Consider the following 11,709-nt stretch of genomic DNA (forward strand, 5'->3'; position numbering starts at 1 on the left):
AATAATATAACAGTCGACTGCACTAAGCCTCATAACAGAAATTAAATTTTCATTTATGAACAGAAATAATGAGGTAACATAAAAAGATTGGGCTTGAGTTTTTCTGCTACTGAAGATTAATAATTGCCTAAGGTCTCTATTCAGAATTAAGACCCACATTTGGTTGTAGGGAAAGATAATTCACGGGGTGTGCAAACACTCTTTAACCCTGGACTGCACTCATGACAAGAGTGGGATAATTTCCATTTCACCATCCCTGGAGTCAGACTATGTCCATTCTTGCCTATTTCACTCTATGCAATAGATAAAAGTAAATGTGCCCTTTTGAGAGAAAGAAAAAAATGCAATATACATGGACAAAAAACTTATAGGTTGCTTTTCAGAAAGGAGCCCTTGGCATATAAAAATTCAGTTCAGGGTTCTTCCAGCAATTGATGAGTGTCTTTAATATCTGTAAGGAGATTTAGTTTCCATGGAAAAATGACAGCAGAGAATAAACAAGATGTGTGCAATTTCTTTGGGAAACAATCTGAACACTGCTATACAGTTTCACCCTTGTTTTGTTTGCCAGGGGTTTTTAATTTGTGGTATAGTGTTTAAATCCTGTATATATAAACTAGACATATTTAGCCTACGATTTACTCAGCTTAGCATATCCATGAACAAAAAAAGTTAAGAAAAAATCATTAAAAAGTGTTTTTATTTATAGATACAGTGCTCATTTTATTTACCCTCTCTTTTGAGAATAGAAATTGTATAATTGTCCCGAATTTTCATTTTTAACTCACCAAATATCACTCGGTATGATTCTCCTGTAGACTTGGTTTTCAGGTTAATTTTTTTTTTAATTAGATACCTCAGCAAGATCAAAGAGCAGAGAGAGAGTTGATATCTATTTAATCCCAAAGATGCATCAGCCACTTTCAATGTGTACATCATTGCATCCTCAAATACCCCTATGTGTTGGATGTTTCTATCTCTTTTTTTATGAAGGGAGAAAGTCAGTCTAAAGGAAGTCTGCTTAAATCCAGAGCATTACATTCTTTCCACTTGACTTTTTGATGCAGTTAATCTTTAATGTTCCTAAATGGTTTCAAAAATGTAATCTTATTTTTACCTAGAAAGATAGATATAGAAACACATGCACACACTCACACATGTATACACACACAGTAACTGGAGACCCTAGGTTACTGGAGAATATATGGCAAAAGATTGTATTCCAGTTGTTACGGTTTACTATAATCTTGACTGAGACAAAATGATGGTGTTGTATCAGCCAGCACTTCTCACTCCTAAACTCTGATCAAAAAAAACTTTTCCCCAGGTGCTTTTAAGTGAATAATTATGGCCCTTCTCGTCACTCACTCTAGAGACACGGAGATTTTTATTTTATCCATTCTGTCAAGCATAGGCTCACCTCTCATTCATCCAACATCTGTCTTCAAAAATCTGTTGAATGCTGTTTCATTTTCTTCATCCTAGTAGGCTTGTGCTTAAAAAACAAAACAAAACAAAAAAACACTTCCTCTACTCTCATTTTAATAACGTCTGAAAAGGGAACAGAGCCAAGTACATGAATTTAAGCCATCGAGTTTCACTTCCCCTACTCACTCTTCTACTTATTCTACTTAACTGTTGTTCCTCTGAATATTTACCTGCCAAGGTCACCAACAAATTCCATGCTGCTAAATCCGTTATCTGCACTTCTATTCTCATGCAGCTTGTTTTTTCATTCAATACAGTTGATTACTGTCTTTTTTCTTGAAACATGCTTATTTCTAGCTTTACTGGCATCACTCAGTCCCAGCTCTTCTTTTACGTGTTCAGCTGTCTTTCTGCCTTTCCCTGTTGGCTCCACAATGAGGAAAATCAACAGACACAACAATCAGAAAGGTCTTCAGATAACCGAACAATTCAAGAGTGATTCATTATGTTTAAAATAATGAAAGATACAGCAGTAAAGAATAACATAAGAAAAGACAAAGAAAATGTGTAAATAAAGTTAGCATATGTGGTAAATGAAAAGCAGGGTATGTTTACTTAGAGCTATGCAACATCTGAATCAGTGAAATGTTTACTAATTTTTTTTGCTCATCATTGTTTCATGTATTTTAACCCTCATTCTGAAACACATTCCTCAGTAGTTCTTTCACCAAATCTCTTAGTGACAGCTTTTATTCTTTGTTCATTTGAAAATGTCTTTCTTTCACACATACTCAAAAATGATAGTTTAGCTAGAAATAAAATTATAAGCTCAGTATTTTGAATATTTAGTCTACAAGTTTCTACTGTTACTTTTAAGAAATCTGATGTCAGCTTTAATTGGTTTCTTTCCTAAGTAATATGCCTTTGTTTTCTATTGTAGATTAGAAAATATTACCATTTTATATTATTATTAAGTTATTCCCTTTGTCTTTGGTAACAAAAAAATTGATAAAATGTTACAATTCATAAAAAGTTTTAAAATATGAAAAGCTTTTGTATCATTTGTGGATGATTCATCACCAAATCCTTTCCATTTGTTCATCCTCTTAAGGAAAGAATTTGCAAGAGTTGAAAATGCTGTCAGAGTCCCAGTCAATGAAGCTATAATTTAAAGCAAAGATACACCACTGAGATAGTGGCAGGTAAAGTATTGCAGGCATGTATTTAATAAGAAGTCAGCAAATGAGAGGTCTCACTCCAAAATATTTGTTGAGTGTCCACTATTTGCCAAACATTCTCAAGTACATAAATGAAAATGATAATGCCCATACTTCTGTGAACCTTTTGTTCTCTGATCTACAGGAGTGGAGCGACAATAAACAGAAGCATATAAATATGTAACAAGTTCTGTGATCATAAGTTAGTGCTATGTAGGAAAATCAAGAAGGGCAAGAAAGATGGAATTGGACAGAGGGACCGACAAATTCAAAAGCCATGAGGGGCTATATTTGTAGCATGTTTGGGGAATGGCGTGGAGACCAGTGTGGTTGGAACAGAAAAGGGATGGAGGGAGCGGCAGGAGAGGAGACAAGGTCAGGAGTTTGGTAGGGCGACGGAGATTGCAGAATGGACAGAGACAGCGGTGGAATAGATCATGCAGCCCTTTCCTTGTAGTCTTATACTCAGAAGGAAACCATGAGTAAGTTTGAACAGAGAGAAGTGACATGATTATATATGTATTAAAAGATAGATCTGGCTTCTGCGTGTAAATAGATCATAAGAGTAAATAATAGAGTCAGGGAAGGAGGAGAGGCATTGTGAGCTAATGTGTCTGTGGTGACCCTGGTGACTTGCTATAGAAACCACAATTCCATATATGTCTATTGCTGTAGGTGAGCTTTCTCAAACTTTACTGCCAAAGTTGGGGTTGCCACAATGGCACAGTAAAGCAAAGACTGAGGATTGGAGAGCTGACAGCTACATCTGATCAGAACTGGGAAGCTATCGCATAGAAGGATCTGGAAACCACCATACAATGTATGGCAAGCAGATTTAGCCTCACTCTAGGGACAGCAGGTTTTCCCAGGTGTGACTACAGGGGTCTATCAAAGAATATTTTCTCCAAATATCTTGTACTTTGGCTTTTAAACTTTCAAAATTAGTCATTTGTACGATTCACACTAAGTTAAATTTCTAAACATTTAAAAAGTGGAAAAAGAGACAAAGGAAGTGAATTTTAATTTCATTTAATTTTAAATAACTAAGGTTAAAATTTAAAACTGTATGCTCACCAAACACACACTCACACACACACACAATAATGGAGGTATGTCAAAAGGACTCCCAATGACCAAAGTTGGAAAAATGTGAGCAATAAAATAATGTAACGAATTATAACCCAAAGCATAAAACAAATAGCCATAAATCCATACAGATATAAATAATAGAATGAATAAATAAACAAATAAAAAAACAAACAAACAAACAAATAAATAAATAGTGAGTAAGAAAAAATTGTCCTTGAAGAGCTCCAAATAGCAGGTTGATATTTCACCATGAAGGAGGAGCAGCCTAACGCCCTACATCTGAAGTGTGCATTGTCCACAGTGACTTTCTTCCAAAGAGTATAGTATGGAAAGGGGAAAAAAGAATAACTTTACAACAGGGAAACCTGACAAACACCACCTGAGCCAGGTGACTAAGGGCAACAGCAACAGTGATAAGTCACATTGCTGTTATAACAACGATGATAGTATAACATCAGTAGTGTTCATAGTATGAGACATGTAGATGGTACAGGTGATACCTTTGATATGATGTGATGGAGAATGACATTTTACCCCTTGTGGTCTTCCTCTCAAAAAAACCCAGATCCCAATATAATTATGAGAAAAAATTTTTTTAAAAATACCAGTTGAAGTACATTCTACAAAATACCTGATCAATAATACTCAGAAGTATGAAGATCATCAAAAACAAGAAAAGTCTGAGAAAATGTTACAGCCAAAATGTGCCTAAGTAGACCTGGTGACTAAATGAAACATGGTACCCGGGATGGGCTTCTGGACCAGTAAAGGACATTTAATAAAAACTAAGGGAATCTGAATAAAATAGGGGCTCTGGTTAATAATAATGTACAAAGATTGGTTCATTAATCATGAATAGCTTATTAATGTAAGATTGAGTCCTTAATCACTAATTAGCTTATTAATGTAAGATATAAATAATGAGAAAATCTGGGTGTGGGGTATATAGAAGTTTGCTGTTCAACTTCTCTGTAAATCTAAATCTTTTCAAAATAAAAAAGTTTATTTAGAAAAAAACTGTTTAATGCCGAGGCCTGGTCTCCTAAACTGAGAGGGATCTGCTTCTTTTACTGGCAGCTGGGATGCTGTTTTTAACAGTCTCTTCACTGGGTCTGATGATCAGTCAAGGTTGAAAATGACTCTGAAAAAAGGTACGTCTTTGTCTTTGAATGATGTGAACATTATTTGTATTGAAGTTGAAGTTATTAATATTTACACTTTCAGTACAAAACTTTTTAAAAACTTAGTGAAATATTTTAGTAGTCTTGGAACAACTTGGGTAGTGAATCTTTTTCCAGCTATAAATTTTATGAAATCTAAACACAGATCTGGTATTCTGATGAAAATTTAGCATCCTAATTGAAGTATTCAGTATGTATAAGCATGCCAGATTTTAAAGGCTCTGTATGAAAAATTACGTAAAAATTATCACATTAAGAAGTTTTTTTGTGTTGAAATGATATTTTGGATATTGTGTCAAAACTTATTATCAAAATTAATTTCATCTGTTCCTTTTTCACTTTTTAAGTATAACCTTTAGAAAATTTTAAATTACATATTTGGCTTACTTTATATTTCTAGTGGCCAGTGTTGGTCTAAACCACTATTCTGTATGAGCTTTCCATTTCCACATTAAATGTGACTGATAAAAAAATGTTACAGTCCCTACAGAATCACAAATACAAAATCCCTCCAGTTCCTTTCTCCTCTCAGGCACCAGTAGAAGGGGAGCAAATCTAACATACGTTTTAGAACTAGATCTGTACAGTTTTGAACTTTACTAGCATTTGGAATCACCCAGCACAAAGAAAAGAGCCTGCCCTGGGCTTTGGAGAAACCCAAGCAATGATCTGACTGTTTGTCCAGCTACCTCAACTGTGTGACCTTTTGCAGGCTGACAATTTCTCTCATCTTCATCTTCCTCAACTGTTAAGTCAGAGTAGTAAGTAATATTACCTGTCTTGCATTATTGTGTAAAATACAAATAACACAAATAAAATAACTGGTGCTTTGTAGACAAACAATGATAACTCTTTTAACAAGGTTAAGTGTCCATCCTTCATATATTACTTTTGAAGTAAAACCGATGCCATTGGAGAGCCAGGTATTTTAATCCTTAATTTTGTTCCTTGATGATTGCGTAGAAGTTCTCATGTACACTCTCCCTCAAGAGAACCTACAAAGTAGTCGGAAAGGTCTTGGCTCTCTTCCCTGGAATGGATGGAAAAGGGTAGCCAACCTGAATAAAAACTGCCTTTATAGCTCTCTCAGTTCCTTTCATTTGTGATAGACCACATGGAAAACAACATCGAACCACTGAAATCCCTAAGTGATGGCTACACAGATGACTCTCAGTGACTCTTTGTATTACAAATACAGTGTAACAATAACTATATCAATGATTCAATATTTTTAGTTGTTGAATAAAAGCAGAATCAAGCTCCAAGAGAAGTGAATTTCTTGGCAACTAGGGTCTATATTATCACACTCAAAATTAAATACCAATTTCCCCACAAGCCAATCACACATTAGGGAGACCATCACTGTTATAAATGATGCAACAGAGATAGAAAAGTGCTTCTGAGGGGGTTCTAAAAGCTTTGTTCAAAATTAAAGTTTAAAATTACTTGAATTTTAAGCAGGGTAATATAGACTTGGGGTATAACACAGTATTTCCAAAGTTCTGATTACACACAAATGTTGATACCCAAATATTTGACTTGGGAAATAGAAGAGCAAAGGGAAGTTCTGTAGCTGCTTTTATTTAAATCTGCCATTTTCATCTCACATTATGCTACTTGACTTCCATCATTTGCATATATTTCTACTTTAAAATTTAAAAGGAGCAGCAATAGTCTCTTTTTAGGATTAGCATCAACTTTTGCATGGGTTTATGAAGAAGATGTGTTCCTCTTGTTAAGAAAGAATATATTACGTATTGCTAGCTTAGTACTTGACCAGGGAAAAAAATATAAATCAAGGACCAGTGCATAAAATGTTACATGTATGACCTTAAGACAGCACGTCGATGTGTGGAATGAGGATGTGGAGTAAATAATCATTGGTAAAACTGAGCACTTTGGTATGTTTTAAACTTCTTTTTCTAACAGTATTTTTCTATAAGCCTTTAAAAAACCTTGAAAGTTTTGGCTATGGCTGCATTATAATGTCAAGAATGGGAATTTATAAAGACATTTAATTTATTTTCACTAGAAGAAATTAAACTTTAATTATTAACCAGAGGGGTTTAGTTTGACATTTCTGTCAAACATATATAATTGCTCCCCAATAGAATCAAATCTAATCTCCAATGTTTAAATTATAAGATTCACTTTGGCTTTATTATTAGCTTTTGCTTTCACTATTATTCACTTTGACTTTCTGCTATGTCTCCTCTCCATGTAATGAAATTCTGATTTTTTTAAAGGAATACCATACATATTTGCAAATTTCATTATCAAAACACTCTTTTTGATATACATATTTAACCAGTCTTTTATAATTTCTCAATTATAACAATGAAGCAGATTACAATCACGCATCTCCCAGTTTGCCCAACCATGAAAGTGCTTGTTATTTTCGTTGCTTGCAGAAAGCAGACTTTTCACTGTTTTGGCAAATAAGATACAGAGGCTATCAACTGAACACCAGAATGGGCCATAAATTTTTTTCTGTTAAATCGAGCTCCATTACTATCCTGAGAATACATATATAATGTAGATTAGATATATTTTTCAAAATATGATACCAATTTCAATACATTTGCTTTCCTTTAATAAAAAAATATATATATATATGGCAGATGCACTGAGTTCAACATGCAGCTGATAGAGATTACAGATCAGGTTTCAATTCAAGGTGCCCTTAGGGTCAGTTTGTTTCACAGAGGCAGATTAATCTAGCCAGTGTGTGGCAAGCCTAAATAAAATGGAACTTTTTAATCTTTGATCAAGAAATCTTCACTGGCTCCATCTGGCAGTAGCCATGTAAAGAAAATAATCCTAAGAACAGCAATGATTATGGAATTTAATCCACATGAATAGCAAAATTAGATAACTCAGGATGAAAAAAAATCGAATTTAGTCCTTAAACATTTGGTTTAAAGTATTTGATCAAAGTAGCTGGAGAACTTGCCAACTGTGTCTTAACCACTGGAAAATTCAGTTGCATGGTGTTGAACCATCAAATTCATTGTTCCTATGGGCAGAACAATAGAGAGTTACTTGGAGGTTAAATTTCCTGTGTTAACAAGTTAATTCAGATAATTTGGATAATTTCCAACCTTCCCATTCTGATTTGGTGGATCAAAACTAAATTACTCTGAGTTGTTTCACATTCGGTTGGCAGGAAAATTAACTAAAAAGAAGTGGTCGTGGCCATGCCAGTACCCCAAATACCACTCATCATGCTCCAGACCACTTTAACCAGCAGATTTTCATCAATCCAGAACCAACTTCCCCTGGTAACAAGTTAATTGCTGGATAACACTAAACCCAAGGCCTTACAACAAACACCTTCTGTTCTAACCACCCATGCTATCTTGGAACTTAATCAAACTGTGAAGTGATGGGAACCACAGTTCCTTAACACATCACTACTTCCTGACACATCCCACTAATTCAATGACACTTTCACTGGAAGTGCAAAAATCAATAAACAGATGCATCAATTAAATAGAGTCAGGAGACCAGAAGGGGGAGCTCTTGAGCCCTGTCACAATACCGGAGTCAACAGAAAGAAGGGCGCCTTCTCTTCCCGTCAGGGACTCTGCCAAGGAAAAGCCATGGACCCTTTCTTTACCATAGTCTTCCTAACCCCCTTTCCCTCTGTATAAGAGTTATTCCCTTGCTGTGTAGGGACTTGCACACGGTTGCAAACCCCTCACTGCAATTCTCTGCTGATCCCGAATGAACTTTCCTTTTTTTTTTTCCTGGAGAGATAACTGACAGTCTGTTTCTTTTAGGTCAACAGAAGTGATTACTTCTAACAGTTCCAATGCCCTGAGATTGCAGGGACATGGAAGTGTTATCAATAATCTACATAAAACTGGAACCACAATTTCCCCACCCTGGGGATTTGCTCTTAAAAGCTCTGTATTATGTCTCCTTTATACTTCCAGGAATGGTGAGGGATGACATTAAGATAAAACTCCTGCTAAGACTTTGTATAACTAAAGATGATCATCAATAAAATACAGTTCTTTGGTTTGGTGAAACATTGTAACTAGTCATCAATTTTTAACAATGAGTGCCTTTAGAGCTTTTTTGTAAAAAAAAAAAAAAAAAAAGAAAGGAGATGGAAAAATGCTATTACTTTCAGACTAAGAATATCTCGAGATTTGAAGAAATATTAAACAAAAAATAATTATCTTCCTTAGTCTGCAGTTAAATCATGCTGACTCCTATTAATGTTACTGTTCCTTAAAAAGTGTGTGTGTGTATGTGTGTGTGCATCATATGTGTGTGCACATGTACACCACTGACATGTGTACTCTTCCCTTGGACTACCAAAACAGTTATATTTTTTATGTTTTACATCCTGTTTCAGGTCTTATCTCCCCAAATGGAAATTGCCTCTGTTATCCCTAAGCCTTCAATCAAGTGTACCATGCAACCAGAATCCTATGTTAATAAAATTCTGGACAATTAAGTGATAAGGATGTGAAAAGGAGTTTTGAAGCAAAGGTACCAGTGGCAGCATCTTGTCAAGTGAACCTAGTCTCAGAGCCGAAGGCAGTCGTCCGCTTAAAGACGGTTGCAGGCAGAGCAGAGAGCAGTAAGAAGACGACTTAGGGGCTGCACCTGAGATGGACCACATCGTGGAATGAGGCCTTGGAGGCTCATACCGTGGACTGTACAGGGACAGACAGCAACCTATCAGGAAGACTGAGAGGTTATAAATTGGATAGGAAGAGCAGTGCCCTGAGGAAAAAGCAGATAATTTGACTTCTCTCTGATCGCATGCTTGCTTGTTGATTGCATCATTGGGGGCTGATACTGTAGTTTTATTTCCTTACATAGAGTCTGGCTCCTAGATTTAGCCACTTTGAAGACTCTCAAGTGGAGAAATTAGGAAACATGACTATAGGTGTCTGTGCTGTTTGACTGTGCGCCCTCTCCACTTCCTTAACAATACTCACCATGAGGTATTGCCCAAAGCCTAGCTGCTTCAAAGTGCGCCCAGTGTATTGAGACTAGGAGGTTCTGAGGGGAAATTAAATTGCCCTTTCTTTATATGCTCCTTCACTTTTTTCTTAACTTATCAGATAATGTGTTAGCAAAGCGCTCCAGTAATGGAATATCAATATTCATTTGTTAATATCACTGAGAGGCTGTCAATGAACCCAGGCAGCACGGAATGATTTGTTTATAGGATGCTCATTGCCTAATCTGACTTATAAATATGAGTGAATATTTAATCAATTAGGTTTATTTGATTTATGAGCCATTTAAAAGTTTGCCTTGGGAAATAAAATGCAGAATAAATAACAGTTCCGAGATTAGGAATTTTCCAAATAAAACTCACTGGGTGAGTTTATTCCACAAAGATGAACATGGATTTAATAAAAGCAATAAAGTATTCCATTTCTAAGAGCAAATTGTTTTCCATATGATGAATTTTATAATGTAGAAGAGTTAATTAACTATGCTACCTTTAGTAAAGGTATTTGCATTTTGTCATTTTTTTTTTTGTCCAGTGGGAAGGTGACAATCACCACTGCATTTTCTAATTAATGCACTACACACATGGCATAAAATGCAATGAACGTGTGTTCTGTGAGACATTTATGAGACTGATCTAATTTGCCACTTGCATACCAATTAAATGCATTTCAATACTCCCAGGATAATTACAGCAGAAGTATACAACGTTTTTCAATACATTTCTGGCCTTAATGAAAATAACAGAATGCTTCAAAGAGGCACAACAAAACCCTTGGATGAAAACAGAACCAGAAGCTTAAGGAGGAAGGGAAGGAACCAGAGTAGGAACCAGAGGAAGAGAGTAGGTATGACTAAGGGACTCATCCATAGACCCAAAAAATATTTGGAGGATGAATCTGAGATATTTGCGTGAAACCAAGACTATGGAAAGGAGCTAAACAGATTCCAGGAAGGTAGCAGGGCTCCAGCTCTGGTAGACATAAAACTCCAATAACCCCTGGAAGAAAAAAAGCTGCAGTTTCAGCTCTCAAATTTGTCAAGTTTAAGTTAAATTTCAAAATACACATTATATGTTTGTCATATCTATAAATCTGACATTTTATATATATAAAAAACCAAGGGGTGGGGTTTGGAGAGCTTCTAAGTTAGAAAACACGTGCAGATTTGGGGAAGGTTTTGCTCTGGGACAGGGTATGGAAGCTCTGAGCCCCATCTCACTTACCTTTGCCAGGTGCGTCTCTCCCATCTGGCTGTTCTAAGTTATCTCCTTTTATGATAAACCTGTGATCCAGCAGGTAAATCTGTGTGTTCTCTGTACTGCTTTAGCAAATTAATCAAGTCCAAGGAAGGAGCCCTTAGAATCTCTAGCCCATACGCAGTAGGGCAGAAGCGCAGGTGATAACTTGGGTGACTGGTATCTGAATTTGGTGAAGGACTGAGCCCTTGACCTGTGGGCTCTGATGCTATATCTGGGTAAGTTGTGTCTGAATTTAGTTGAATTGTAGGACATCCAGCTGGTGTCACAGAGAATTTTTTGGATGGCTGGGAGCCCCCTCCCAAGTTGGAATTGAGTGATGAATTTTATGTACATTTTGATTTAAGGCAACTTCCATAAAATTTCAAATGGGATTTTTTTTTTAAGAAAATCAACATGCTGAATATCAAAACTGATATGTTACAGAAAATTTCAGGAATAACCAAAATATCTCTGTAGAGGAACTATATTAGGTATTTACCCTTATTGAATTCATTCTATTATAAAACCATATTATTTAACACAGGGTCATTTGGTGTAGGTATTTTTATTTATT

General features: G+C 35.7%; 1 long non-coding RNA gene across 1 annotated transcript in view; it reads right to left on the reverse strand.

The window, feature by feature from the left end:
• Positions 1-1,625, reverse strand: part of LOC135318970 (uncharacterized) — a 63,000-nt gene extending 61,375 nt beyond the window's left edge. Inside the window, exon 1 of the long non-coding RNA XR_010377457.1 lies at positions 1,421-1,625. This is a non-coding gene — a long non-coding RNA (uncharacterized LOC135318970). The remainder of the gene's footprint in view (positions 1-1,420) is intronic.
• Positions 1,626-11,709: the final 10,084 nt, after the last annotated feature.

This window comes from Camelus dromedarius, chromosome 2 (assembly GCF_036321535.1).
Source record: "Camelus dromedarius isolate mCamDro1 chromosome 2, mCamDro1.pat, whole genome shotgun sequence".
In the NCBI taxonomy this organism is placed as follows: domain Eukaryota; kingdom Metazoa; phylum Chordata; class Mammalia; order Artiodactyla; family Camelidae; genus Camelus; species Camelus dromedarius.